Genomic DNA, 26,932 nt, shown 5'->3' on the forward strand with positions numbered 1-26,932 from the left:
AGCTCCGGGAGTTGGTGATGGACAGGGAGCCCTGGCATTCTGCAATTAATGGGGTCGCAAAGAGTCGGACACGACTGAGAGACTGAACTGAACTGAACTGAGGATCTTACTAGCTGTAGAACTTCCCCAAGCTTATGAGCTTGCTGGGTAAATCATACTGGAAATGACACCAGGCTTGAAACCCACAAATTTAGTGGCTGATCTCTGTACCTCCTAAGCCACCAGTCAGCTCCTGGCACTTCTGTTTCACTAATATGTCTCAGAATGATGAAGAAAGAGAATGCTGGTACCCCAATGTTCATACCTCAGCTTTGGGGGGAAGTGGGGGAATAGCTTCATCATAATATCAAAAATGAAAGAGATAGATCAATTAGATACATTTTAGGCAAGAAAAACTTAACAGCAAAATCTGAACTACAATAAATAAAAAGAGAAAAAATGAGTTTGGAGGCAAATTTCTAACTATGGGACCCAGTGGCTGCTGTGAACCTTAGTTTCATTGCCTAAAAAATGACAGTCAATGGGCAGTAGAGGGCTGGACAATCTTGATGCTTCCTGGTAAGTCCTCATGACTTTATTTCATTAAGAACTAGTCCTATTTTGTCAAGAATCCTGCAATATATATTCCCACAGACAAGTGTTCTAGGGTAGCAGATTGTTATGAAATGTAGATTCAGGGGAAAGCTACACACCAGAAAAAGGACTACTCCCATTTTCACCGTTCTCATTGTAAACATTATTGAGCCAATCACACAGTCGCTTTGTGAATATGATCTCATTCAATCTTCAAATACCTATACAAGCTCAAAGTTGAGAGGGACCTTAAAAACGACCCACTTCAACCCTTCCAACTGACAGGAGGAGAAACTGGGGACCAGAGCGGGGAGGTGGCCACCCAAAAGCACAGTGAAAGGTAGGCAGCCCAAGGCTCCACTTTGGGGCCTGCTCCCCTGGACTGACACTTTAACAGAAGAAATGACTGACATTCGCTGGCCAGAGAGACCTGCCCTCGGGCACACAATCAGCTTTGAAGGATAACCAGGACTTACACACCCAGACCTCAGAACACCTGTTTAAAGCTCTTGCATACAGCCCGATAGCAAAAAAAAAAAAAAACAAAACTAAGTTGAGAAAATGGAGTATCATCAAGGTAAGTCCAGCAAAGCAATGCATTTCCTAGTGGTCTTCGTGGGCACTCGAATTGTCAAAGCCCCTGAGGGATGGAGCACAAGGAGGCCAACACTGGTCCTGGGGACAGTGCAATCTCATAAAAACAAAAAGCTCCCAACTCCAAGCCCCAGGAAACCTAAGCCTCACCTTACAGAGGGAGACATCAATCAGAACAGTTTCAACAACAACAGCAAAGGGCAGCTGACTTCCCCAGATTTTCAAACTTTGCTGAAACGTAAATCTCTCCACCATGGCCCTGGGGCAATGTCTCAGGCACTGGCTACCTTCTCTCCAGGCACAAATGAATGTGGCCCCCCTTTTCCATCGTCAACTTCTCTTTCAATAATTTTTTTCTTCCTTTCCATAAAGAGAACAAGCAGTTTCGCAAAAGAACCGCTGTGAAATGATTGAAGTTCTCCTGCAAACAAACCATTAGCAGAGTTCAAATGCAATTTAAATTACCAGTTGTTAAAGTGCTCCTCAATTTCTTCCTAAGTTTCCAAGGAGAATTACATACTATACACTATTTAATTGGTTGTTTTCTATTTTTTAACATCCATTTACCCCCCGATTTTATATTTCAGAAGTGTCTATAAAAGCATCCCTTTAAAAAATTATACATTGTAGAATAGATTAAACCTAAAGATTGAAAAGTATCAGAGAAAACAGCTGCAGGATTACGCAGCTCAGCAGAAATTGATGGTTTTGACACCACAAGACATGCAGAGTTTCAAAATCTTAAGAATCACCTGATGGTGTCCTCACTGTTTACAGATGAAGACACTGAAGCCCCAAAGGAAAGGAAGGCTTGGCCCAAGTTTTCTCACTGGTCAGTGACAGATTCCAGGTGAGAACTCCCTACTTCCCAGCCCAGTGCTGTCACTTCCTACCACCATATGTTGAAGGAGATGATGGGAAATGGTCAATGAATTTAATTTCCACCTGTAATTTTTTTCTTAAAGAAAATATGAAGTCATCTTCAAATACACTACTGACCTCAAAAGTGGAGCTGGCCCATGGCAAGTATCTTCCCAAAAGGGAGAAAGAGAAGTAGAGCCTGACAGATGAATCAAAGGAGCTTCAAGTGAGCAGCTTCCTGGCAGGAAAAGTCAAGACCCTCTTCTAGATTCACTAAATAAGTTATGGGACACCAGACTGCAAAATCCCACTGCTTTATATGGCCCAGAACTTGTGGAATGAGAGGATAAAGGCAGATCTTGTCATATCTGTAAATGGAAAGGATTTTAGAGCCCATCACAAGGACAGGGCAAACTTCAAGGCTTTGATATTGGACATGTGTATTCAGCCTCCCTGAGCTCAAGCTTTCCTGTCTGCAAAATGGGTCTAATAAACCTACCCATCAAGGTGTATGCAACCATTTTCTCGGGATTCCATACCCAGCATGCAAAGCACAGAGTCTGCACACACTATGCCTTAACCAATGTTCATCCTCATCTTCCAGAGTCTATCTACAACTTCTCAAAGCCTATGATTCTGTGGCTCTAATTTACTAGAACTACAACTGAGTCTTATAAGCCATGTATGCTTCCTAAGTCTGTTAGATGTTGTGTGTCCCCTGACTGTAAATTCATTTATTTTGTCATCCAAAAATAAAACATATACCTGAAAACATAAATATCCAAACGTTTTCCACCAAAAGAAAGTAGCAAAAACCTCAGTTTAATGCCCAAGACCTCATTTAAACTGTCCATCAGCCCTATAAGAAAGATTTCCTATTGTCCACTGAGGAAACTAAGGGTCAAGAAGTCAGGCAACTGTCCAAGATTTGGGGACTAGTAAATGGTAAAGCTGGAATTTGCCCTCAGGTCTTCAAAAGTCAAGCTCCATGACCTAAGTTTTATTATTTTGCAGTTAAAACTATACTATGGACAGCTATTCTGCTAGAGGCAAAAAATATACCTGGGAAAAATAATCCACGATGTTCACATTTTAAGGAGCTTTGGGATAAAAAACAAAGTCTGAACTTTTAAACTGAAAAGTGTTCACCTTAAAAGCAAGGAGATCTTTCTTGAATGCCACCTCACTGTTATTATTATTTTTTAATTGAAGTAGAATGGCACCCCACTCCAGTACTCTTGCCTGGAAAATCCCATGGACGGAGGAGCCTGGTAGGCTGCAGTCCATGGAGTCGCTGAGAGTTGGACGTGACTCAGTGACTTCTGGACAGAGGAGCCTGGTAGGCTGCAGTCCATGGGGTCGCTAAGAGTCGGACACGACTGAGAGACTTCACTTTCACTTTTCACTTTCATGCATTGGAGAAGGAAATGGCAACCCACTCTAGTGTTCTTGCCTGGAGAGTCCCAGAGACAGAGGAGCCTGGTGAGCTGCCATCTATGGGATCGCACAGAGTTGGACACAACTGAAGAAACTTAGCAGCAGCAGCAGAGTTGATTTACAATGTTGTGTTAATTTCTGCTGTGCAGCGAAGTGATTTAGATATATACCTACATACATATGTGTGTGTAGTCTTTTTCATATTCTTTTCCAGTATGTTTTATCACAGGATGTTAAATATAGTTCCCTATGCTATGCAGTAGAACTTTCTTGCTTATCCATTCCCTGTACAATAGCTTGCATCTGCTAATTCCAAGTTTCCAGTCCATCCCACCTCCACCTCCCCTTCCTCTTGGCAGCCACAAGTCCGTTGTCTACGTCTCTGAGTCTGTTTCTGTTTTGTAGGTAAGTTCATCCATGTCATATTTTAGATTCCACATGCAAGTGGTATCCTAAGATATCTGTCTTTCTCTTTCTGATTTACGTCACTTAGTATAATAATCTCTAGGTCCAGCCATGTTGCTGCAAACGGCATTATTTCCCTCCTTTTCATGGCTGAGCAGTATTCTATTGTACATATATACATCATCTTCTTTACTCACTCGTCCGTTCACTGACATTTAGACAGCTACTGTGCCATGGCTATCACAAAGAGTGCCTCTATGAACACAGGGATCATGCAACTTTTAGAATTCTATCTTTGTCCAAACACACACCCACAACATTATACTTCTGTCCAAACATGATTTCTGGATCATATGGAGAAAAGGGAACCCTCCTACATTTTGGTGCAAATGTAAATTGGAAAGCCACGATGGAGAACAGTATGGAGGTTCCTCAGAAAACCAAAAACAGAGTCGCCATATGATCTTGCTGCTGTTCTTACATGAAATAAAAAGTTCAGAGCCCTAAGAAGACAACTGCCAGCTATGTGGGAAGCAGGCCAGAGAAAGGTTAAGAGTCAGCTGATACCAGAGTGACTCAAAAACAGAATTCAAATGTCTGAGCTCATGATGAAACAAATCGCAGGTAATCCTAGACTGAGCTTCTGAACACACACCCCTACCCCCACTCCCAGCACAACCATGAACTGCCACGACGTCAGACGCCCTGCGCTCAGAGGTGCACAAAGCAGACGTCCACTGGCACCTCCTGCCCTGGAGGCTCTGTGTATGGGCCCTGCAGAGGTGGGTGCTGAGCTGGACCTGCCTTGAGCTCTCAGAGGGGTCACAGAGGACACACTCCCCCGTGACAAGACGGTAGGAAGAGTGTGCAAAGCACCAGTACATGCGGGTATGCTTTACAAGGTCAGAAGAACCCTGCTGATGATGACTTCTAATCTGAGCCTGAACACACAAGACGATTTCCACGTATGAGGAGGTGGGAAGTCAGCCCAGGGAACACGATGTGCTAAGGCCTTGAGGAGAGAGGCTCAGGGTGTTCTCGGGGAAAGTGACTAATCTGGAGAGGCCAGTGGCAGAAAACACGGAGGGAAGTGGTGGGACATGAGGCTGGAAAGGAATGTTGTGGCCAGAACATGGAAGACCTTGTGTCTCAGGCTCCTGATGCTCATGGCTATTGCATTTTGAAAAATGACACAAGAGGAAGTGAAACGGTAGAGCTATTGGAACCGAATCCCCTCCATGGTCAGCTTCCAGACAGAGCACAGCTAGGAGGGTCTGAAGAAAGCTTCCTGGGGCAGGACCACTTCTCTGCGGTCCCGCTCAGAGACATCAGAGGAGCGCGTGGCCCTTAGTGTTGCCCCAAACCCACACCTCCATCAACCCTTTCCTCTAGTCCAGAATGCTCAGCCATGGAAGACCCAGGAAAAAAACCGGGTCTCATGCTCCAAAGAGGATTTCCACTCTGCCTTCAGGGAAATGACAAAGCTGTCCAATTTGATGAATCAGAAGAACATAGGCTAAACGCAAGCTCAAGCCTCTTTCCTGTCACTCAAGAAGCAGAAGCCAGAAGTCTATCCAGCATGTACTGTGTGTGCAAGAAGCACCACATCATAGAGCTCCCGGCCAGTCCTGGAACCACATTACCGGGGCCTACATATGAGCCTGAACTGACACTATTGGGATGTTGCATGGAATCCTTTCCCTTAAACGGGACTTTGTGGCGGTCCCATAAGGCAAAGGCACAGGCAAGGTGTAATTCCCTTCCTGCCCTTAAATAGCTCCCAGTCTAGAAAGACTGCATGATGGTGGGTGCCATAAGAGAAGCACAGATAACAACACAAATCCTCCAAACAACACTGTGGGTTGCTGTGATTATTTGTACAGACTTGACAGATGAGGAAACTTATCAGCTTAACTGATCTAACAGATCACACAGCTAGGAAGCATCACAGCAAGATTCAAATCCAGATTGCATGCTTGTAAGCACCACATGGCTATACTTTATTGCCTCAGAGCCCACTGATTTGTGAGTCAGCAAAACAAAGAACAAAGAGACCAATTCTGGGGGAGTGTGGATTGCAGGAAGTGGGCAGTGATCAGAGGTTACTTCACTCAGAAGGTGAAGTATCCACTCAGAAGGGGGTATGTGTGCAGAAGTTTATAGGAGGAGCAGGCAGTCCTAGGGATGGAGGATGGGAGAGGTCACCTCAAGCCATTAGTTATGGCAGAAGGTGACGAGATGAGTGATTGGGAGAATCATGGTTGTTCACACTGAACATGTTCTACTGTCTGATTATGGGTACCTGGGGTAGAAGTTTGCACTGAAATGCCAAAAATACTAGGAAAATGTTATGAATAACAAAATAAGTGAATTTAAAGTCGGGACATACAGCTGAGTATACAAGGAAAACAATAAATGCTTCAAAGCAGGACTGGTGTGTGGTCTCAGCTTTCCTTGGGATTCTGTCCTTCAAAGCTAAGGCCATGCATTAACCTTTCAAGACCTGAGCCAGGGGCAGGAATAATGGGCCTTCAGGTCCTTTCACGTCAATGTATAGAAGGACACCAGACCCTCTGGAGGTTAGGACTTCTATACCTATCTCATGGATTCTGACCTTTTAGAGAAGAGCCTCTACAATCACTAAATGAATTTCAGGCCCTCACTGGAACAAAGTAACCCCAGTCCCAGCCTCAGTTGGTAAAAAGAGCACGGAAAACAGGATAGAAGATACAGAATCAAAAAACCTTATACCTGATGTTTCGATTCTCCACTAATAACTATGGAATCCTGAGCAAGTCACTTCCTTTTAACAAAGGCAAGTTCTCATTCATAAAATGGAAATGACCATACTTATTAATACACAGGTAGTGAGCATCAACAAGGGATCTGTGAGATTAAATATAAGGACATGTGTTTCTACATGTGAGGTGACATGTTGAGAAGAGGTGCTCCCCTGAAAACCACCACATTGATAGGAATAGTACAAAAACTGCCCAATTCTCCTGGTGAGGTGTCTAAATCTGGACTTGTCAACAATTTTCTCCCCATAGAAAATTGAGCTGTATTCCCCAGGCAAGTCATTACATCTTTTTGTGCCAAATTGTTTTCATCTTTTAAATGACCCAGTAATCCCACTTTGGGCAATATACATAAGGGAATAATCCAAAAGGAAAAAAGAAAGCAGTTTGTTCAGAGATGTTATTCATAGTGCTATTTCTAGCTCTTTATATATCCCTCTATTATAGCACTTATCTCACTGCGCTGTAATTATCCACTCCCAAACGCCTCCAAATTATCTCTGAATCCATCCCCAGCACCTAGCACAATGCCTGGCATACAGTAAGAACTCAATAAATGTTTGGTGACTAAATGAATGGGTAATATGAGAGAAATTTTCAAAGACACTGAAGTGAGCAAAAACAAAACATTGTTTTTAAGAGATGTTGTTAAAAAAAAAGTTTACCAAAAAAAAATTTTTTTTAAGCCCTGATAACTACAGACTGCAAACTATTTGAAGAGGAGTTTGTGACGCTTCAGGAATGAATTTCAGATGATTCTGTCTATGATCTCTGAGCATCTCCAGGCTTAGGCAGAGTGCAGTATAAGATCACCATGAGACATGTACTAAGTCATTTGTGCCTAGTGGATTCCCTGTGTGACTCAGCCTCTACTGACTACATCACCTAACTTCTCTGAGGCCAGTTTCTCCACTGAAAACTGGAGTATTTACAGGAAAGCCCAGCCCATTAAAAGGAATTACAGGGAAGAGGCAAGGGCCAGCAAGTGTGAATTCAAATGTAAATAAAAGAAAAGGGCCGGGGGTGCCCATGGACGAGGGTCCCCATGGCAAAGCAGGGCTTTGAAGCACCAGGTCTTCCGGGCGGCCACCAAGCCTTCTAAATCCATCTGACAGGGCAGCTGAAGACGCCTCACCACAGAGTTTATAGAAGGCAGTAGTCTCTGCAAGAACAGAGTACACATCAAAGGAAAACACTATGTTAAATATGGCCCATAAAGTCAACATCACTCTGGATGTTCCCTATTCGTGATGGGAAAGAATGCTTTATTGCAAATACCCAGAGAGAGCAAAGGAAGCAGCGTGTCCTGCCGGGCTCACTGTGGAGCTCGCTGTGCTGTGGAGCTCCCGCAGCCCTCAGCCAGGAAGTCAGAGGCAGGAAGCCACTGCCCTCCAGTCCTTGGCCAGAAGCTCCAGACTAGACATCAAAGCAGAGAGTACTCAGAACATCCTAGTCCAAGCCAGCTGCCAGGCTGTGAATCCCTACTGTGCCTCCGTGGGGGTCTCTCAGATTCCTGCCATTTGACATTCCTGCCAACTTGACATTTCTCTGGAGGAGACTGGTCTTGACATCCTGGAGACGGTCCTTCAGAAGCATGTCCTGAGCAAATCTGCTCGCTTCTCTCTGGTCCCACTCGGACCACCCTAATCGCTGTGACCCTGGGCTGTTGCTTGCTTCTACTCCTGGCAATGCACTTCCCCCACGGCAGCCAGAGTGATGCTGGTAAATGTAAGTCCGATGCCTTCCAGCACTCGACTCAGGTCCAAGCCCCTTCTCGAGCTCACTGACACATCCCAGCCCCTGCCGCGCCCTCATGCCTTGCTTCCCCCACTGCAGCCCACCCTTCTGGCACACTGGGCTCCTCTGTTCCTCAAATACAAACTCATTCCCACTCCACGGACCTGGTATTGGCCCTGCCCTCTGCCTATAATGCTCTACCCCCTGACTTGCCCATGGCTGGCTCCCCAGGATTCAGAGCTCATCTTAAACACCATCCCCTCCTCCACTCCCTCACAGGCAGGGCATCCTCCGAGAACCCTCCTCAGCGTTACTTATCATTCTCTGCTGTTTACATGTTTATCTATCATCTGCCTCCTCCACATCTCTCTCTAGAATGTAAGTTCCAAGGGATCTTTGTTTTGTGTCTTTTTCTTCATTCAAACCCAGTACTGGATCCATGCCCAGAACAGTATGAGGCACATAAGTGGGAACCCTATAAAGATTTAATACAATTTGATGACTGTAGATGAGCGCATGCCACAGATGACAGAAGCCTTAAAGGCCGCGTAGAGGCAGAGGTCGACTCTGAGGCTAACATCCTGGGTCACTGATGCTTGCGCTTAGGAGATACAGGAGTTTAGGCGAACTTTCCCACTTCTCTAGCCCTTATTCTTCTCAAGTGAGAAGGGCACAACTGCACCTGCCTTGTGGGAGTACTGGGAGAACAAAAGGAGATAAACCACGTGGAGTGCCTTGAGCAGAAGAAACCTTTGCTGTCATCAACTGCAGCCCCATCTTCCAGGAAGGAAAACTGAGATTCAGAAAGGTGCATGCATCTTTGCCCAAGTTAGACACTGAATCAGCAGCAGAGTCAGGAGAGAAGATCCCACCTTTAGTGTCTTTCCATAAAAATAACAAAAATATCTGACAACATGTCACTCATTTATATATTCTGCCTTGTTCCAGAAGGAATCTGAACTACTTGACGAAAGACGTACATAGCTCAGGATTTTTTTTTAAGTAATAAAACTGGGAAGGGAGATGGAAAAATAAAGTGAAGGAAAAGGACAAGGGTTACAAAAGATAAGGGCCATATGTTTCATACCATTTGCTAGAGGTAGGCTTCGCACGTGGCTCTGAGTTACCCAGAGGCCAATATAAACCAAAGGAAAATATCTGTGTACATATGGTCCCTGGGAATACTTGGTTACTGAAATGTCACAACACTATGTGAGAAGGTATTGCCATCCGGGAGAGATTCACCCTGGTTTTTCATATTCTTGTCATTTGAATTCTACTAACTGTTTCCTCCTGGTCACATGCACTCTGAAGCCACATGACCTGGGTTCAAATCCCAGCTCCACTACTGCCCGAGTGATGCTGGGCAACTTACTTATTAAAGCCTCAAAGTCTCAGGTTCTTCCACTGTAAAACTGAGGTAAGAAATAATACCTACATGGATAAATGAAATGTGCTGTATATATACAACTTATTACCGTTCAGCCATAAAAAGGAAGGCCATTATGACACATGCTACAATATGAATGAATCCTGAAGATATTACACTGCGTGAAATAAGCCAGTCACGAAAGGATAAATACCGTACAATTCCACTTCTGCAAAGATACCTAGAGAAGTCAAATCCACGGAGACAAAGAACAGAAGGATGATTGTCAGAGCTGGGGGAGGGGAGAATGAAAAGTAAATGTTTAATGGATACAAAGTTTCAGTCCGCAAGATAAAAAGCATTCTGGAGACTGACTGACCAACGTATGACTGTACTGAACATTACTGAGCTGTGCACTTAAAAATGGTCAAGACAGTAAAAACGGTTATGTGTATTCTACCAAGATCAGAAGCAATTAAAAAATTAATACCAACTCAATCACTTGGCTGTACAGTAGAACTTAACACAACATTGTAAAACAACTATACTTCAATGAGATGAATTTTTTTTAAAATAAATAAATACACACCAAAAAATAGTACCTACTCACAGGTAGCTATCGTGGAGAACCAGTGTAGGTCAGGTGCTCAGCCTGGTGCTCGGCACCCAGAAAGCAGTCAGTGCACTCCAGTTCTCCCTGTTTGGAGGGATAGTATTCCCATTGGTACTATCAACCCTAACTCCTCAGGGCCCATCAACAACATCACAAAAGGAAAACATCCCAAGCCATCAGGCTTCAGGGTAGCTTCCTCCCACCTGGTGAACAGAGCCTACAAACCAGGCCCACGAACAAGTGGGAAGGAGGAAATAGGCTGCCTGCGTGTTCCTGGGAGTCCCAGGCCAGGCCCCACCTCCCCAGTGCTTCAGAGGAGCTTGGAGAACTGCTTCCCTTCCCTTTCTCACTGACCACACAGACTCAGGTCTCAGAGCACTCTCTCCTCTCTATCATGATCTGCCACCTGATGCCATCGACATCAAAGTGCTTCTCCAAAGCACACCTAGAACATCTCTCCTGCGTTAGAGGAGGGCCCCCAAGGTGATCAGAAACTAATCTGACTGCAAAGAGCTACTCTTCCTGGCTCTGTAGCATCTGGGGGACTGTAACAGGGTGGGGCCCTCTTGGTCTCTGCCAAATGCCACCGTCACATCAAAGAAAGCTAAAGAAGCTTTTGTGTGTGTGCGCGTGAGTGTCTAAAATCTACTGAGAGTCGGCACTCACCTGCAGTGGGGAATTACACTCCAAAATTCTTGCAGCTTCAAGAATACTGGTAGAGGCTAAAATGGAAAGCCCTGATCAGTTTCTTTCAAGGCCTGTGCAGAATTTCAGTGCCACAGAAGAAACTGAAATAAAGGCATTCGCTATTTACTTCCTCCTCTTGGACAAGCTATCATCCTCTTTCAGGAAAGAGAGAGATGCAGGCAACAAAGCAGATCAGAAGGAAGTGCTCACATTCAAACAATATTCACATGACTGAAAGCAGAGAAAGGTAAGTAGAAATCAAAGAAGGGGAAAAAAAAGTGAACTTTTTAAAACCAACTAAGACAGGCCTCTAAGTCCACGTCACAGGATTAAAGGAGATCTGACCTGGGAGAACTTGGCTCCAGTTGTCAGTTTCGCACAAATGAAATCAGTAAGTGTGGGCACCTCTAGCATCTTGAGTTCTAATTTCCTCATCTGCAAAATGGGCATCTTCTCCGCCTCTGCCTAAGGGGCAGCTTCAGTGCAGTGGAAGAAGAACTGAGAGTGAAAAGATCTGTATTCTAGTCTCCCTAACCAGCCATGTACTTGCGAGGCAGGTGAGCCCCTGGGCCTCCCCTGCCCACCAGCAGCCTGTAAAATGAAGCAGATCACTAAAATCGTGCCTAAGACGCCTTGCAGCTCTGACAGTCCATCACATTTATACAGTGTCCCGCACACCAGGCATCTTCTGCAGACTGGAGGGCACGGCAGTGCTCTACAGCAACCTTTTGCGCACTCTGAAGTCCAACCATAACTCTGCTTCTTCAAGATAAAATTAGCCCTCCCCAAAGGTTCACAAACATCCCCTCCGGCCTGTTCTAGTCTCAGCTGTCGGACAACGACAGCACTCCCAAATTATCCTTCTCCCCAGCTTAACCTAGGCCTCAGGTAGAAGGTACAGCTGTCTAATTTTTAATATATGAATAGAATTTCTCCTCAGAGTGCATCTCTAGATCCCACTATGAGAAGTATTCCCCTGGGGAAGCACCCGTCCACACCCCAAATGAAAGCAGCCACGCTCCCAGCCGCGTCCCATCACCACCCAAACCAGCCAGCCCTGGGACTCTGATCCCCGGGTCTGAGGGCAGAGATGCCACTGGCTCTGGCAGGACTGATGTACTCACGCGCCGTCAGGCCCCACAGGCAGCCGGCCCTCCACTGGCACTCACTCTCTCTCACACACCCTGAGTCCCACTGCAAGGAGGTGGTCCCCAGGCCCGAGCGGAAGGACTGAAACACTTTCTCCTTGGCTCCCAGAACAAGGGGCAAAGGAATGGAGGGGGAGGGGTGGGGGGAGGGGGCGACTTTGTTTCTGGAAACAAGAATTCAAATCCTGCTTCTCCTAAACCCTGAGTCACCTCCTTCCCTTCCAATAGATCAGTGTGGTGGGTAAACATTTCCATATATGGAGAAGCAGCCTGGAGGATGTCAGAAAAATCACCCTTCTCGCCTTTGGCACTTGAAGAACTTGCCCCACTAAAGACAGAATTCCTTACTGGGAGTGAATGATTAACCCCCAAAGAAGTAGTCTTAGCTGTTCCATAGGCTCTCCTGTTACAGGAAAAAGGCTCTCCTGCCAGGACAGGGAAGTGGCTGAGTTGAAAGGCTTTAAGTTCATCTCAGGAATGGGGCCACCTAGAATACAAGTACATTTATGAAGTTAATGTATTAATTTGCGTGAGGGGGAGTTGTTGGCAGTGGGGGGAGGTTTGCATCTGAGGAGATCATCAGAAACACAGCTTGCAGCTCTTTCAATGGCAGGTGAGCCCCCTAACAACCCTTACACCCCAATTCCTAACTCCCTTGGGCCGAGAGTCCTCTTGGGAACTTAGTTTTGCATGAGTTCTTCATAGAACAAAGACACCAGGCAAGAAGACACAGGAAAAAAACTAGACTTCCAGGAGAACACTGGGGGAGAGGGACAGAAGGGTGACATGCCCAATTTAATTTGTAAGAGTAATTCCCTTGGTTTGTAAGAGTAATTCCAATCCAAGGTCCTGAAAATTGTCTGATGACTAAATTGGGCCAGTGAAGTCAATTAGGGATGAATCTGATCTGAAATGACTCCAGACTGAATTAGGAGAAAAGAAAGAAAGATGAGATGCTCGGGAAATGGCAGTATGAGGAAGTTGGGGTCTGCTCAGAGAAGGAATCCATGTCTTGACTTCCCAGGGGTTCTACTCCTTAGCATGATCTTGTCCTACTGTTGGCTGTAAAGACTTTCTGTAAGTCAGATGAGCCATTGCTCAGAATCATTACCTACTTACTGACTTTGGGGCCTTCAGTATGGGGCTGCTTGTACTCATACCCAGGCAACCGTCAAGCAATAAACAGCACTGGCCAGGGAACGAGAGGACCCAAGCCTCACACCCAGATCCTTCCCACTTTGCACAAATTCATTCTCCTGCACTGTATATTCTCTCACCTACAAACTGAATAGACATCCCAAAATTGTCCAACTATGTCAGATCTAAAAGCAGCTTCTACGAGCCTATCGAAATAATCCTGACGTTTATTTTGATGACTTGCTTTCTATTTTTGTAAGCATGTCCAAGTACCTGAAAAAATGGCAAATATTTCTTATTTATTGCATATTTAATGAATGAACACAAATATAAGTGATAAGTAAATGAAGTAAGTTAACAGGATCGGAAAACCTGCCACATGTCAGAACCAGAACTTAGCATAGAATTCTTGCCACTGCAATACTCCCAGGAGGGCCCAGAAGTAGGCCTGAAGAGGGTCAGGAGATGTCCCTCACTTGTAACTGAGACTAAACCAACCATTAGACTTGGTGGTTCTGCAGAAAGACTGTCATCTTTTCAGGAGCTCGGAGTTCCTGCCAATATCCAAACAGGAACATTTCAGCAGAGGAAAGAGACATCCCATGGAAAATATTAACAGCTGCCCAAGAATGGCCTGAGAAATTCTGAAAACCAGGGAGCAAGGAGGCAGCCACCAGGATAGGAATGAAAACCCGAATGAAAGGTCTATAGCTACCCTCCATTCTTCTAGTAGCATTTGCAGATGGGTTTCCATATTCACAAAGCAACCCTTCATTCCTCAATGTAGATGCGTCTTTCTTCCTCTTGGCCCCTGAGAACCACTGGCTCTGGGATCTTAGGTGAAGAAAAGACCATAAAGGCCACTGAGCCCAGTGTCTCTCCTATTTATCGACCCCTCCCAAGGCATCCCTGAGGTCTCCAGTGAGGTGAAGATCAGTATCTTCTGCAGCTGTAAATTCCATCTTTCCAGCAGAAAGTTCTTTATATGGAAATAAACATGATTCCCGGGTCTTCAAACTCTGGCTCCTTATTCTGCCTCTTAGAACCATACAAATAACCTGTGTCTACGTCTGTCTCATAGGCTTGGAATTTTTGTAACTGAATATGGACTTGGAAACAAAGCTATCCAAGATCTCTTCAATCCCCTGGGCTGCCTCCTGACCATATCACACCACTAACTCCTAATGTATTTGTTGCCAACTTGAGAGCCATCTTTTCTGGGTTTTTCCAATAAGTGTTAATGCGAAGCAGCCCATTCTGCATGAGAAAAGAGAGAACACAGACTTTAAGGTCAGTTCCTCATCCACCTCAAAGCCATCAGCCACACCACATTTCCACCCTTTGTGGACAAAGCTCAGGAATGCAGATCCTGTCCCCAGCTCCCCGCTCCTGCTCTCCAGTCTGACCGACCTAAAACTGTCTCCAGGATACAGGACTGTTCCAAGGAACACTGAGAGCAAGCTCTGTAAGAAAAGAGGACCTTGCCAACACCAGCGCTCTCAGGATAACAAAGCGGCCTGCAGGCAGGGCACCAGGGCCAATGTGCTGATCACAGGGCTGGGAACTCGTGATCCCTGACAACCGCCAACACCATTTTAAACCTCAGTGTCCTTACAAAATAGGGGAAAAAATGCTCTTTTCTGCCATTGTTCTGACGTGGCACTCTTTGAGTTCAAGGTACTTGTGATAATGATGCCTCACATTATCACAGGCTTTACTGTTTAGTAAGTGCTTTTCCAAACAGTCTCATTTCATCATTACTGACAACTATCCCTGGAGGATTATACCCATTGTATTGATACGAAAAGTGAGGCTAAGTAAGATGCAAGTATATTCCAAAGGTCACACCAACAGCAAGTAGCGAAAAGGATGTTGATTTGAATCAGACTATTTATAACTACAGTTCCAAATTCTTCTATATACAAAACGTACGACTTCTGGCCAACTGCTTAACTTTTCTAAACCTCAGTTTAGAGGCTGAAAATTAGGGATGAAAATAGCCCCTCTGTCTACCACTCAAAGCAGTAATCAGGATCAAATGAAATAATATGAGCAAAACCCTCTGGAAAACGCGTATGCGTTACCAAAGTGTAGAGGATTATTGTGATTACTTGTCAATGACTGTGCATTCCACTATAAACACAAAAAAGCAATGAGGTCATTCTCAAGACAAAGACACAGCAAGGCTCTGGGAATTGAAGGGAAATGATTCGATGTCCTTTCAGGGTTCTCTCTATACACTACTCACTTATGCAGTTGAAACACAGCAGCAACTGTCAGATTTTCAACCGCCACATCACAAACATCTACAGGACAGCTCAAGACAAACTCACCCCTTTCGGCTACAAGCAAATGCCGGGCCAAAAGGAGGTGATAGAGATAGGCACTAGGAAGACCCCGACCCCCATTCAGAGCCTCAGTTCCAAGAACGTGACCTGCGATGTTTTCTTTGGAGAAGTTGTTAGAAACACAGGCTGCAGTCTCTCCTCAACAAGACCATGGGGAAATAAACGTATGGTATGGAGCTATTTACCAGACAGCACTAAGGAAGCTCCCAAGCATGAATTAATCAAGAGTACAGGATATTTCAAGTTTCAGATTCCGAAGGAAATCTCCAGCCCATTAAACCTCTGGCCCAGTTCACAGAGGCTCAGCCCGGTATGCTGGCAGCCCAGGCTGCAGAGAAGCCCATTTCCATTCCAGAGGTCCCGCTGCAAGTCACCGGGGCCAGAGGGCATGCAAGAGGCTCTGAGAGGACAGGTGGGGGCCTGGCTACCTTGAGGCCTTCCCCAAAGCCATCAGGATTCTATTCCATTCCTGCAAAGATCCAAGTCATGCACATCATTTATGGAGGGGCCAGATCGTCCCCAGAAATCCATTCCCAAGGCTGATGCACACACAGCTCAATAATTGTTTTCTGGATTTGCATTTTATCATCTGCTTCTGTGTGATTAATGTTGGGGGAAGGCACTCAGTGAATTTGTTGCATAGATGTGTGATTCCTACCATGAGCATGTGCCTGCATCTTCAGGGATGCTACAACAAGGGACTCAGATGCAGACAAGTTCAAGGAGCTTACAAGCATGGAAGAGAAAGGCTAACCATAATACAGGCCAAGATACTTAAGTAGGGTCCCCCTCGATGGGAGGGACAGATATCTGGGCCAACTACTAAAAGCAGGGAGGACAGGAAAAGGGAGAGGTCAGAGATGTACCTCCTTGATAAGCAGCTCTACATTTTTACCAGTGAGACAGGCAATACCTGGTATATCAGGGAAGAAAGAGCTCAAATTAGAAAACCTCGAAGATAATCTATTTAGGATCTGTGTTCTCAGAAGCAAGGTATTTAAATTTTGCCAAGCCTCAGTTTTCTCATCTATAAAATAGGAAATAATATTTTTACCCACTTAATACGGTTTTTATGAGAATTCACACATAAGTGGCTTAGCAGAGTACAACAATAAATCCTATGTTATGATCACTACATCTATAAATATATCTATGTCCACAGATTAAAAAAAATATATCTATGTCCACAAGTAGCACTGCATCCAGGGCAAAAAAAGATGTTCGACAAGTGGCAGAAGTCCATCTCTTTCCTTCCTTGTTCTCATGAACATCTCAACCTACACAAACAGTATGATGACAACAAAGGGCTAAAGGAAGGAACATAGTTCTTGTCCCAAATTCCCTGCACCTCATCTTTGAAAATATTAACATCTTGTCTCTGGGAACTTTGAAACTCCCGGCCATCTCAGGCCTCCAAGGATGTCAACTAAGATATCCAGGTTGGAAAAGCTGAGTTTGGGAAACCGCTGACCCCGATCATTGGCATAGAACAAAGTATCAGACTTGGCATCCTAGCACCTGGCTTCCACACTGACCAGCTGGGTGACCTGAGAAATCCCACCTACTCTCTGAGCCTCCATTTCCTTATTTGTAAAGTAAGGATGAGAACAATCCCACCTTCTACCTCCTCATGATGCTATATAGAACCAGGGAGTTAATGCATGTGAAAACTCTTGACAGGTTCACAGCTCTAAATTTATACAACTATTATCATTTTTATTATAACCTAAAATAAAAAGCTGAGCCACTGAAAAAAATAACTTGGAATGCCCCCCAAACTTGGGAATCATCCCACCTTGAGGTCCCTGCTCCAACTACAAAATTCCCTATCTCTCACCTGCGTTTTGCCCCAGGTTCCCTGAACATCATGAAGGTGCTGCCAAGTAAACCCCCAATTTCATCATGACTTTCCCAGGTGACCCCTCACCAGTGCTCTGAACTGCACAAAAAATAATGTCCAATTTCCCTCAGGCCAGCACTCAAGGCCTCCTGCATGGGCCCCCAACCCATCTTGCCAATCACATCTCCCATGATATTGCCATTGAGGATACCAGGCAAGAGTATGCCCCCAGTTCCTCCCAACTCTACGATTTAGCCATGCTTCCCTCTAGACCTGTGCCTGCAAATCTAAGTGCAAGCTCTCTTGACTGTAACATGGGGAAGAGGAGCCCCAGGAGTGTTCTGTGATCAGGGTGTAGGCAGCAGTGTCTTCACTGCCCCATCCTTTCTCTTAAAGATGGTCCCACCAATTACGGGTCCATTTGAGAGTCCCTTGGACTGCAAGGAGATCCAACCAGTCCATTCTGAAGGAGATCAGCCCTGGGATTTCTTTGGAAGGAATGATGCTAAAGCTGAAACTCCAGTACTTTGGCCACCTCATGTGAAGAGCTGACTCATTGGAAAAGACTGATGCTGGGAGAGACTGGGGGCAGGAGGAGAAGGGGCGACAGAGGATGGGATGGCTGGATGGCATCACGGACTCGATGGACGTGAGTCTGAGTGAACTCCGGGAGTTGGTGATAGACAGGGAGGCCTGGCGTGCTGCGATTCATGGGGTTGCAAAGAGTCGGACACGACTGAGCGACTGAACTGAACTGAACTGAACACATCACAGAAATATTTCTGTGTTTCTTTGCAGTCAACAAAGCTTTTCACATGCCACACCTTTTTAAATACTTAACGTAAGATATGACCATGACACCCATTTTATAAATGAGGAACCTGAGTCCAGAATATAGTCAGTAGCTAAGCTGATGGCCAAGCACAGGTTAGCACCAGAGTCCATACACACTACACTCTCCCGCAGGAGATGGATGCAATTGAAACCCTGCTATAAAAAGGGCCGACCTCCCAGCCAGCTCACTGCATGGCCCTGGGAACATCGCTTTCCTTCTTGGAGCTTCAAAATGAGGGCTCTGAGGTCATCCCACATATCTGCACACCCCTTTCTGTCTCCCCTTCATCAGATTTCAGAAATGCAGCCTTAGAGGGGAATTGACAAGGGTAACATCTTATGTCTTTGGTCAGTTTTATCCCAAGCTTTCCCTCCCAAACTCCCATACCTATCACACAAGAAGGAACAAGGACTGATCTCAGTGTCAATAAGACACCAGGACTCTACAGGATGGCTCAGGGAGCGCCGTGTGGTAGCATCACCACACAGACAGCAGGCTGCTCCCAAAAACAACTGTAGTCATGGTCACAGTGCATGAACCTTGTCAGCAGATTGCTGGCTTGATTGGCGATTTTTAATAAGCTCAAGATGCACAAGCATTAATGTGAACTGCACAGTATGCATCTTACATGGCCTATGGGCTTCACGAGGGAGGGCAGTGGAAGAATCCCTCTTTCCTTCAAGATTCTGAAGACTCTAGCTTCTCTAGCAACTACAACTGCTGCCTGACCACAGCACTTGCGTCTGAATCCATATCCAGACTTCTGGGTAGCACGCCGCCATCGCTGTGTGTTTTCCTAAAGCTCAAATGCTGACTGCCTGGCTCTCCCAGGACCACAGGATCCTAGATCTGGCAAAACTCAAGGAGCAACTGGTCCAACTCCTGCGCACAACTTGCATGGCACATTTGCTCATTCAAAAGCATCACTGGTATCTCTTCAATCCACAGCAATAAGATGAAGCTAGGTTTCTGCTCTTGAGAACCCTGCACCAATAGCTTCGATGGTTTCTCAGTGGCCACAGAATAAGTCCAAGTGCCTTATCTAATACCTCAAGCTTCTCAATAACTCAGATTCAACCTTCTCTTTCCACCACAAACTCCCTCCCGATGCCACATGGCACATATTCTTTGCCTTATTCAGACTGAATTCTTAGCTTCTGTTGCCTAGGCTTCACCTGCTACCCTTTTCCATGCCAATATCAAATATAGATAACCTACACATCCTTCAAGGCCTACTGGTAGTTCTCAGCTGGAACGAGATCAGTCTTTGAAGAAAGGCAATGCAGTCATTCCCACAGTGTCTCGTGTATTATGGAACATCTCCGGCCCTGATCACTAAAGCACAATGGTGGTCTGGCCTCCAGCACTGACGCAACACAAAACACTGCACCACGTCCACAAAGCCCCTCACGAGGTGTACTGCCCCCGTCAGCTTGCATGCAGCCTCCCGCGCTTCTCAGTCCAGCCAGGAGGCTCTCTTCTCTGGCTGCTCAGCCTGCTATCCAGGACATGGATCATGGCCTTCCTCGTGCTGTTCTCATTGTGCACTCGACAAATTCTCTTTCCAGGGAGGGCTCCCAATGGGAGAATCTGTGACTTATCTCTGCCCACAGTGCCAAATCTAGCACAGCACCAGGCTCACAGTAAGTGTTTAATAAACATTTATGCACAAATTATGTAAACAAGACAACTGTCCAGGGCATTCCTCTCAGGAGGAGATTAAAATGAGCTGGAAAATTACAAATCAACCACTGATGTCAATACTAAGGAGAACTCATTTCAGACACTGGACAAATGACCTGTTTTGAGGGATATTAAGTATATCAGGTATATTAATGCTATTCATTTTATTTAAACAAAATATTAAGTAGAACACTCTATCGGTCATATTATAGTATTAGAATTAGTTGTACATATTAAATATTGGGGGATAATAACCCTGGGTATTCTGAAATGAGTCAGTAGTTAATATACTTTCTCAATTGGCTCCAAGTTCCCTTACCCCCTCTGAAGGGCCTTCCTGTGCCACAGAAAAAGACAGCTAAATACATTTCCCATACTCCCTTGAATCTAGTAGATTAGATTCCTGGAATAAGATGTACTTATGTGAGACTTAGAAGGAAGAGAGGCTAAATTCTCCTACTGCTATTTCTTCTGGCAAGCAACACCCTGGAATCATGAGTCAAAATGTCATTCCACTTGATAATGGAGTACCGCCAATAAGCATGAGTCTATTGAGAAAAGTAACAGCAGTCTCTGTAGGGGCTTCCTAATTCCATCTTCCTTCTCCCTGGATTGTGGCTATGGAATAAATTCTTAAATTCCATTGCTTCTGGCTCCCACTGTTCCAACCATTCCAACAATTCTGTTAGCATCTCTTTCCGTGAATTAATCCCTTTCCATTTAAAGTATGTGAACTGTCCTTCCTGCACTTAGGCCTAAAACACGCAAGAAGGGAGGAAAAAATAGATCAATTAATTGACCATCCACTTATCTATTTCTGATCTGCTCGAGATCTATGTCTGTCTATACCTAGTCCTTCTCTTTTGCCTCTGTGAAGGGGAAAAAAACAACTCACTTCAGTGCGATGAGCTAAACAGACCAAAGGGAAATAAGCAGCAGGTGTCATTAACTAGCTCAGGATCAAGAGAAACTCCACTGATATAAAATGAAGCACATTTATAGCACAATTACTGACTCTTCCCTGAGAACTCTTTGGCTTGACCTCTTTGTTTTCCAGATGTGCCGCTGAATCCTTCTGTACCTCAAAGGCATACCGGCTACACACCTGGCCATCTGCTCTGGCAGCCCCAGGGAGGAGGCCTCCAGAAAGGTCCGTTCCTGTCCTTGCTTCCTTATTTGTCAAATGTACGTGCATGCTCAGTCACTCAGTCGTGTCTGACTTTTGTGACCCCGTGGACTGTAGCCTACCAGGCTCCTCTGTCCATGGGATTCTCCAGGCAAGAAAACTAGAGTGGTTTGCCACTTCCTTCTCCAGAGGATCTCCCTGACCCAGGGATGGAACCCTTGCCTCCTGCATTGGCAGGCAGATTCATTCACTGAACCACCTGGGTTCTCCAGGGATAGCAACAGTACCTTCCTCACAGTGTGTTTAGAGGATCGGTGGATCACTATGAACAAATGGGCTACAAGAGTGACTGGCACACAATGACTGCTTACTAAAAATCACCTAGAATGTAACCTAGGGGCAATCTTAGGGCACAGGTCTAAGCCCTGTTTTACAAATGGGGAGACTGAGACTCAGATTCGATAACTCTCCCAAGGTCAGGCGGCTAATAAGCGAGGGGTGGGGGCAGAATCCAAACCCTGCTGCGTGGCCTCCCACCAAATCCACAGCTCTGCACCTCAGCATCCTGCTTCCTAATGTGCATACCTAACGGACAAAGGTGCTAAACGGGAAAAGGAAAAACAGTCCAGACATAACGGGGCTGTTCCTTGGGAGCTCTCTGGGTATCAGAGGATGATAAAGCCAATGTCATAAGCCCTGCCCTTCAGCACAGTCAGCTCCTGTGGGTAAAATTAGCTCAGCTCTGCTCCAGTGCTGCCTGGAGCCCCGAGGCAAAACTCACCCTAGGCATAGCACGACCTCACCTGACCCTCACTCCCAGGAAGGGTCCCTCAGGCACCTCATTAGGGCCTGGAATGACTCATTCTGCTGCTTGCAGCTCTGGTCGTTGAGGTCACCTCTCTGCTCTCCAGAAAGGCAGCTTCAAAGGAGAAGTAAAGATTAAACTTCAAGCAACCTTCCTACATTCCTTTCCTCCTGGGTAGATGATGAGCAAAGATGGGGTGCCGGTTTGCCATGCTGGCCCTGCCCAGGGGGAAGGAGGTTCTGCTGAGTTCTAGAGGCCAACTCAGGACCAAAGACAGACACTGGGCCAGATGGACTCCCGAGACTACACTCCTTAGTTTACCCTGGCGATGATGGCCCTGGTTGGGGAGGGAATCAGTCCATATTCCTTTGTGCTGTAGAACAGAGCACAGGGATGATGACCACCAGGGTGTCCTCTGCATCCTCCCAATCCAATGCCACCAGACCTGATGGTGGAGCTCAAATGCCACTTCTCCTGGGGCCTTCCCTACCCCCATCCCTACCTACCTTGAATTGTCATCCAATTTCCACAATGCCTTATCTCTATCCGTTTTTATCTGGCATTTATTTGTTCAACAAATATCACTTGCACACTTATTTTGGACTTGAGGGTACAGAAACGGAAAGGAAAATAACATTTGCCCTCAAGGAAAGGCAACCAACTGCAATAAATAGCAAAGATTGGGAAAGTGGGACTATCAGAAGTCAGAGGTACATTCCAAGCAGAGGTGATATCAGAGCAAAGTCTTGAAAGGAACCTGTGAGCTATCCAGATAAGGTGGGAGAGGAGCGATATTTTGACAAGGAAACTGTGTTAAGTTGTGGAAGCTGCAGAGAATCCCCTGTATATTCCAGGAGCACAGGATCGGTCTCTGAGATGAGTAAGGTAAGGATGAAAAGAGGCTGGGACCCAATTCCCAGTAGTCTTCTATCTTATGCAAGAGTTTTGGATTTTCACCCTCAACGAGGGTGAATTTTAATCCTTTAAAGGATTTCAAAACAGAGATTTGGTATGAATGGATGTGTATGTTTTTCAAAAATCACTTTGGAAGAACAGAGAATGGAATGGTTCATTGAGTATTACTGAAACCCGGCAGAAGAGATGCCGAGAGTCTGAACGGAAGCAGGGCAGCCAAAGTGGAGTGGGTAGGCAGGGTGTACTTACCTCTGGTAGTTAAATATAGGGTTTCCTTGATGGCGCAGTGGTAAAGAACGAGCCTGCCAGTGCAGGAGACGCAGGTTCGATCCCTGGACTGGGAAGATTCCCTGGAAAAGGAAATGGCAACACACTCCAGTATTCTTGCCTGGGAAATCCCAGGGATGGAAGTGCGTGGCGGGCTACAGTTCATGGGGTTGCAAGAGAGTCGGACACGACTGAGCGACTGAACAACAAGTGGGTGAGTATGATGAGCTACCATGGTTGACGCAGGAAGGTCTGAGGATGAATAGATACATAGCTGAAGTAAGGGGAGGAAGCATCCAGAATGAGTCCCAATTTCCAGGCTTGACTGACTGAGTAGACAGACATTGCTATCATTCAGCAAGGTAATAATGCTATCAATGAGAGACCAATCAGAACATTCAAAAGTCTGGGATGCAGGAGGTCCAAATCCAATATAACCCCCTAGGGGTCATAAGCACACAAACATAGAGGAAGCTGAAGACAAAGCTCTGCCTGTGAGTGGGAACAAGGGCCAGCAAAGAAACCGTGAGGACAGATGGAGATGCAGGGGAAGAATGAAGTAAGTCAAGAAGCAAGCATGGGCAAGAATGACCATAGCACAGAAGCAGGATCAGAGCGGTGCTAACAAGAAATGAACTTAGCCCCATAGACCTGGACGAGAGCAGCTTAGGTCAGACTGGAATGGGCTAAGACGCCAAAAGAAGGAGAGACAACTGTGAAGACAGAGAAGCAAAGAAGAGGCATGGCATGTTGTCAGAGAAGGGTGAGTGAGTGTATGTCTCACTTCTCCCACTAGGCAATACGCTTGAGAACAGTGCTGCCCAGGAGATGTATAATGAAAGCCACAAATGCAGTTTGTTACTTTCCAGCAGCCACCTTTCTAAAAAGCCAAGAAGGAACAGGCAAAAACAATGTTAATAATATATTGTATTTAATCCAATACACCCATATTCATTTCATAAATAATGAACATAAGATTTATTAATAAGGTGTGTGTGTGCTAAGTCACTTCAGTCATGTCCGACTCTTTGCAACCCCATGGACTGTAGCCCACCAAGCCCCTCTGTCCTTGGGATTTTCCAGACAAGAATATTACAGTGGGTTGCCATGTCCTCTTTCAGGGGATCCTCCCGACCCAGGGGTCAAACCTGCGTCTCTTATGTCTCCTGCACTGGCAGGCAGGTTTTTAAATACTAGTGCCACCTAAGAGGCCATTAATAAGATGGTTTACTTTTTTTATATACTAAACCTTTGAAATCTGGTATTTTATACTTATATCACACCTCAGTTTGAACTGGACCACATTTTAAATCCTCAGTGGCACATGTCATTCTGTTTCAACCAGTCAGAACTCAGCATGGAAGCTGACATATTGTATTTTTTTAAATATGATAAAATGAATGGACAGGTGATGGATGGAAGGACAGTTGGATGGATTGTCATACCATTGAGAAAACTTAGTGACGTCTCCATGGTTCTTTACCTTTATCAACAGCACTTGAAGCATATTATGTCTGGGGCCTTGGGATAGCTTAATATTAATATAAACAGCATAACTTCCATTGCTTCTAAACCTCCTCTCTTCCTGGGAAATTCAAAAACACTGTCAGTCTCTCTAATTGTCTTAGAGCAAAACAACTCTGTCAAACACGGATCGGTAGACCTACCACACACATGTATCTCAAGCAGGTTACCTTCCCTCTTTGAGCCTCTGTTTTCTCCACCATAAAAATACAACACCAACTATGCATATCTCATACACTCATTGGAAACGCAAAACAGCAAAACACTAAAGTACTACACAGAAGCAAGGTAGTCCAAGAAGTTTCCCTGTATTATAAATACATACCATAAGCACTTAACATTTTATAAACTCCAGTCATGCCTGCATGCACATGGAAAAAATTAACTGCATGGCTACATTAACATTAGTATTTTAACTTCCAACACCACTAGTCTTCCCTTCTCCCTTCAAAAACCACAGAAGATGTGGTCATCAGCCTTAAGTAGAGATTTAAAAGTGCAAGGGCAGGACTAGAGTAAGCATGGGAAACGGTATGGTTGAGGGCTCCAAGGCCCTTCTACAGACAGGACACAGAAAACATCTGTATTAGACTGACCACTTAAATTTAACAGTTAAAGTCTCCACCCAACTTCCAAGAGCAGAATGGTAATAAGTATTTGGTTCCATTCAGCTTTTTGAGCATGAGACACAGAAATACTGGGGGAGATTTGAAAAGGTGTGAAGTGGAAATGAAGATTTCTTAGGGGCACAACTGCCAAAGGGAGAGAAAAAAATTAAGATGATCAGTTTGCTTCTTTAGTTGACCAGGGTCACCATCCCCAAACCTGAATTTTAAAAAAAACTTCCTTCAAAATTCTGCAAATACCTGACCAAGAATGAGGGCCACTCACAGACCCCAGACATGAAGGAGCTCCTCTGACCATCCAGCACCTAATTTTAGTGGCGAAGAAACAATAAGAAAAAGACAAAGTGGAGGTCTCTGGATGGAGAAGAGGGAGCGGACAAAGGGGTGGAGAGAGGGTTACCGATGGGATCACTCTGCGTGAGTGACACCGGGGAGCCTTAAACTCTGTTGGTCAGGATCCAAATATTTTGTTGTCTCCCTAATTTGTTTAAAAGCCGAATAAAAAATTACCCACTGACTGACCCAGCCAGATAAAACTACTGGCTCACAGGTTGCAGAGTATTATATGAGGAAAAATGTTTAAATACATAAACTTAGCTGTAAATGCCATCTAATCTAAACTCTGTTCTACTAGCAAAAGACAAATCTTTATTCTATTAGGTATTTCTCAGCCACACATTTTCCACAGCCAGTAAAGTTCTTCTGCAAACCAGCCATCACAGCCTGTCTCCACCCGGCCACACATGTGAACCTTTCTGTGCTGACCACACAGCAGAAGTGCTCCCACCTGCCGGGTTTAAAGAAAAGCCAGAACACAGTAGTACATCCTGACCATAGAGGATAGGGCCATTTATAAAATGGTGCTGTTGTTGTCAATTAACAAACACTTGTTATGTACCAGGCAACTTTCCAAGCATGTTACCAGTATGAACCCATATAACCTTTCCAACAAGCCCTGTGAAATAAGTACTGTCATCATTATTCCCATTTTACAGACAAGAAGACTGAGGCAAAGGCAGCCACAGAGGTGCACAGTGGCGGACCTGGGAACTAAGTCTAGGCCATTTGGCTCAATGCCTGGGCTCTTCCCCTCCACCCAGTGCTGCCCTCAGTTGGGCCTATTTGTCCTCCTTGCTTTATTGTTGGGGGAGGCGTCCCAACACTGACGGAGAGGAAGAAATATGAAGGACACATGACCAACACATCCTCTCTCTAAAGTCAAGCAACAAGAGAGGCCAAATCTTAAGCAGGAACCAAGGTCCTGATTTGCTCTGAGAAAGCCCCATCACAAGACTGGGAATATGTAGTGTCCACGAGATCAGCACACGACCTGTCACCTTCAGGAGGAGGTCTCAGGAGAGGGGAAGACAAGTCAGAGTTCCAGGGATGACAGACGAGCCAGACTGAAGCATCACCCCCGAGACAGTCAGGCTGAGGGGACTAGAAGGCACGAGCCAGGTTCCCTGTTCCCTGAGCTCTGCCAGTGCTTGGAGCAGGGACTCCGATCTCCATTCTGCTGATGAGAACACTGATGCCTCCAGTTTCGTTACAAGTTACAAGAAAACCCACCTGTTCCTCGCAGATGTTACTATAGCTCATGGGAG

General features: G+C 45.4%; 1 protein-coding gene across 1 annotated transcript in view; it reads right to left on the reverse strand.

Moving 5' to 3' along the window:
* Positions 1 to 26,932, reverse strand: part of LPP (LIM domain containing preferred translocation partner in lipoma) — a 750,332-nt gene that overhangs the window by 684,130 nt on the left and 39,270 nt on the right. The window lies entirely within an intron of this gene.

The sequence above is a fragment of the Ovis aries genome, chromosome 1 (genome assembly GCF_016772045.2).
Source record: "Ovis aries strain OAR_USU_Benz2616 breed Rambouillet chromosome 1, ARS-UI_Ramb_v3.0, whole genome shotgun sequence".
NCBI classification, from domain to species: domain Eukaryota; kingdom Metazoa; phylum Chordata; class Mammalia; order Artiodactyla; family Bovidae; genus Ovis; species Ovis aries.